Genomic DNA, 5216 nt, shown 5'->3' on the forward strand with positions numbered 1-5216 from the left:
AGTTCTTAAGATGTTCATCAAAGTTCTTGCCCAATACGATGATGTCGTCCAGGTACACCAAGCATGTTTTCCAATGTAGTCCTTTCAGTACCTGGTCCATGAGTCTCTCAAAAGTAGCTGGTGCATTACAAAGTCCAAAAGGCATCACTGTAAATTGCCAAAGACCATCACCGACGCTGAAGGCTGTTTTATCTTTATCTTCCTCCTTCACCTCCACTTGCCAGTAGCCGCTTTTCAAGTCCAGCGTGGAAAACCATTTCGTACCAGATAGCGAGTCCAGAGTGTCGTCAATTCTTGGCAATGGGTAGCTATCCTTTTTCGTTACGCCATTCAACTTCCGGTAGTCCACGCAAAACCTCATTTTTCCATCCTTCTTTTTTACAAGTACTACCGGTGAGCTCCATGGACTAGCTGATGGTTCGATGACGCCGCTGTCGCTCATTTCTTGAATGATTTGACTCACAACTTCCCGCTTCGCCAGTGGAACACTACGTGGAGCTTGACGGATCGGCCTCGCATCTCCAGTGTCAATTTGGTGTTTCACAACGTTGGTGCGGCCTGGTTTAGAATCATCCTGGTCAAATAAATTCGCGTACTTTAGGAGCAGTTGTTTTGCCTTACTCTGATAGGGGTCCTCTAGCCCATGCGTCCATGCCGTGATATCATTTGAAAGATCAGTATTACTAGATGAAACGTATTCCTGGAGCTGTTCACAGTTAATAACTACTTCGGCCTCTTGGCATCTTCCCAAAATAGCTCCTTTGGTCAAATTGAATGGTGACTTGAACTCATTGAGTACTCTTACCGGAATACGTCCATCTTGTTTTGTCATAGCCAGGGTTTTTCCTACAAGTATTTTCAGTGCTGATTTATTTGCTGCTTCGACAACCCACAATTTGGTTGTCCCACAATCTCCATCTACCTTTGCCCAGATGACTGCTTCTGATTTTGGTGGTATTTGCTGACTCCCTTCCACCAGCACTCGTTTACTGCTGTAGCCTCTCTCGTAGCCGAAATTAAGTGGCACATCCATGTTCTTATATCGCATCGTCTTGCTTTGCATATCGATCTTGATGCCTTGGTTGATTAAGAAGTCCACTCCAATTATGATTTCATCAACAATACCTGCCACTATAAAATTGTGAAGTACCGTGACGTTCCCAATTGCTACTTCACATTCTACTTCTCCAATTACCTGGGTGTCCTCTCCTGTGGCTGTACGTAATCTTGCTCCAAGCAATGGTCTTATCTTCTTGTTGACTAAATTCGCTCGAATGATGGAATGAGATGCACCCGTATCTACAGTCAGTAACCGTTCCCTTCCGTCCAAATGTCCTCCAACAGTAAGATTGCTTGACCTTCTTCCAATTTGCGAGATAGAGATTATGGGGCATTCAATTGAGGGAGCCAGCTGTCGCCCCTTGCGGCGGACTCGCTTTAGTTTAACGATTGAGTGGATTTGGAGATTTGCTCGTCTCCTTTAGCTCTGCGTTTACGGCCACCCACATTGTTGGAACTATTGGAATTGCTACTGCAATGACGTGCAATGTGACCTGGGTTACCGCACTTGAAACATTTCATAACTCCGGCATTTTTCTGTTGTGATCCCTTCAGAGCTTCCAAAATTGTATCTACCCACTCCGGCCTTTCTACTTCCACACGATGAGCTTTGTATGCTGGTTTACTCAATAATGACGCCGTTTCCTGGGTCAATGCATGGGATACCGTTTCAGAAAATGTTTGCTTTGGGTTCGCGTATGTGGCTCGCTTCGTTTCGACGTCCCGTATGCCATTTATAAAGCTCTGAATCTTCACTCTTTCCGTGTATTCCACGGGTGCATCCGCATTTGCAAGATGAGCCAAGCTTTCAATGTCCGAAGCAAACTCCTGCAAAGTCTCGTTAGCTTTTTGGTAGCGGTTTTGCAATTCTATTTGAAATATCTGTTGCCTGTGTTCGCTTCCGTATCGCCGTTCTACAGCAGCCATCAATGCGTCATAACTGTTCCGTTCGTACTCTGGAATAGTCTGTAAGATTTCGGCAGCTGGTCCTTTCAATGATACGAAGAGTGCGGCAACTTTATCTTCCACATTCCAGTTGTTCACTGCTGCGGTCTTCTCAAACTGTAGCTTAAAGACCTGGAAAGGAACAGAACCGTCAAAGGATGGTGTTTTTACCTTTGGATTACTCGCTGAAACTTCTGGACGATTTAATTGTAACTGCTGAATCCGATCTTTCAAAGCATCCATCTCAGCTTCCATTTTATCTTGTCGTTCACTAAAACCCTCCAACTGCGATGATATGCGATCCTCTTGCGCTTTTAACTGCTGAGCCAACTGAGATATCATATATGTCCTCTGTTCTTCCAGTTGCGATGCCATATATGTCTTCTGTTCTTCCAGTTGAGATGACATTTGCGACGACATTTCTGCCATACGCGTTTCTTGTGCTTCAATCTTCGATGTAATTCGTGTCTCTTGGGATTCCATCTGTGATGACATTGTCGATGTTTGAGCAGATATTGCAGCCAAAATCATGTTCAAGTCTGTGCTCGTAACTGTCTGCGATGTTTCGTTTTTCTCTTCAATTTTTGTTACTTCCTCGCCATCAAGATGAAAGTCATACTCTTCCACATCAATTCCTTCCGCTTCCATTGCCCCTCGTAGCCGTGCCTGAAGTTCAAGTTTAACGCCGCTTGTATTCAATCCACGGCTCTCCAACTCCTTCTTTAGTTGCTAGATCTTCAATTCACTGAACTTTGTCATGTCCTTATTGTCCTCTGGAATTTATTCAACAATTTCTCTTCTGACACCAATTGTAAAGAAATTGTTTGCAAATCCTCTTATTTGCAAGCCTCTGCTAAGTTCGTATCGCTAAACTGTTGAATAAATAACTCCAATACTGAATAATTGAAAAATGGTCTTTATTACAGTACTTCACAATAACACTTATACTTTGCAACGAATAGCAAGCTTAATAACCAAACTGATTGATAGCTCAAATGAGACTCTACTAATCAAAATAATTCTGCTATAGCTCGCTAGATAGCGCTTAATCAAAATCTCAAATCAAACTGAATTCCTTCTTACTCGCTTGCCCCGCTTTTATAGTTTACGCTGCATACTTCTAGGCTCTTCGATTTCCAGAACTTACTAGTTGTTTCGGCTACAAAATCGCCAGCCACAACTACGTGCACATATTATTGCCCTTTCTTGTGACCACTGAGATAAGATATATGCATGTGTTTGTGCATTGCCGCTCCGCTGCTCGTATACGTACATATGTGTAGACGCAATTATTTATTCGTTTATGTAGATACATAAAGATTGAATTATTGATGTGAATGTTTGTAGTTTACAGTCTCTCGCGCGCACATAGGCGTATAAGTAAATGCATCTGTGTGTGACATCTCTCTGGGCTGCCTTATATATGTGTATACTTGATTTGATTATTAACGTAAATACTGCTTGGCATGGCCTTAGCATCGCCTTAGTGATGGGATAACTTAGTGATGGTAATATCCGTGACAATATATAGAAATTTGCATGTATTTTTTTGTTTTCTTTACATCTTTTTTTAAAAGTGTCATTTCCGTGAAATGTGCTTTATTTGTTTTACAATAAATTATGAATTGTTTTGTACAAATATAAACTGTAGCTATTGTTTTCTTGGAAAAAAAATCTACCATCTTCTACCACTATTTTCATTTTTCGTCTGGCAACATTCTCTTTTTAAAAGTCCGCGCAGTGGAGCACAGTTCGAATACAATAAAAACAAATATACTGTAACGAATATTAGCAGCACTAAGGGATATTATCATCTCTAAGCCGATACGTATGAACATCAATAATTCAATCATTATGTCTACACATATGTACTTACACGCAGCGGAGAAGCAACGCACAACCACATCTGAGATATTTCCGAAGGTATGCAGTAGTTTTGCAAGTGTCGCTCACACATACAAACACATGCAGATATCTTATCTGAGATGCTCCCAAAAGTATGCAATCATAATTGTGTTCACACATACACGCGCATATGAGAAGCTATAAACGTAATAATTTTATAGCTGATAACCAACTAGTTAATTCTAGAAATGGAAGCGCCTAGAAGATGCGAACGAGAAATCACAGAGTATAAAAGGCAGCAACAGTAGAGGCACGACCGTCAGTTTCATTTAAGCAAGCTATTGGTTGTGAAGTATCAGTGTTATTGTGAAGTACTTTAATAAAGGCCATTTCGCATTATTGAATAGTGGAGTTATTTATTCAACAGTTTAGCGATACGAACGTTAGTAGAAGGTTGAAAATAAGAGGAATTGCAGTAAATTCGTTACAATTGGTGTCGGAGGAGGAATTGTTGAATAGATTCCGAAGATTGCGAATACAACTTGGACATGGAAAAGTGGAGTGAACTGAAGATTCAGCAACTGAAGAAGGAGTTGGAGAGCCGTGGATTGAATACATCCGGCAATAAACTCGAACTTCAGGCACGACTACGGGAGGCAATGGAAGCAGAAGGAATTAACGTGGAAAAGTATGTCTTTCATCTTGATGGCGACGAGACAACAACAAAAATTGAAGAGAAAAACGAAACATCGCAGACGGTTACGAGCATAGACTTGAACACGATTTTGGCTGCAATATCTGCTCAAACATCGACAGTGCCATCTCAACTGGAAGAACAAAAGACATATATAGCATCCCAACTAGAATCACAGGAGGCACCTATTTCCGAAATTATGTCGCAAGTGTCATCTCAACTGGAAGACCAAAAGACATATATGGTATCTCAGTTGGAAGCGCAAGAGGCACGTATATCTGAAAAAATTTTGGAACAGGTATCACCAAATTGGAAGCGCAGGATGCAAAAATGACTCAATTTCAGACAGAAGTCGATGATTTCAGCGAGTAATCCAAAGGTAAAAACACCATCCTTTGTTGTTCCAGGTCTTTAAGCTACAGTTTGAGAAGACAGTAGCAGTGAACAACTGGAATGCGGACGATAAAGTTGCTGCACTGTTCGTGGCATTGAAAGGGCCTGCAGCGGAAATCTTACATACTATTCCAGAGTACGAACGGAACAGTTATGAAACATTGATGGCCGCTGTCGAGAGACGTTACGGAAGTGAGCATAAGAAACAGATCTACCAAATAGAATTGAAAACCGCTACCAAAAATCTAACGAGACTTTGCAAGAGTTTGCTTCATACATT

This window comes from Eurosta solidaginis, chromosome 5, assembly GCF_040869045.1.
Source record: "Eurosta solidaginis isolate ZX-2024a chromosome 5, ASM4086904v1, whole genome shotgun sequence".
NCBI lineage: Eukaryota > Metazoa > Arthropoda > Insecta > Diptera > Tephritidae > Eurosta > Eurosta solidaginis.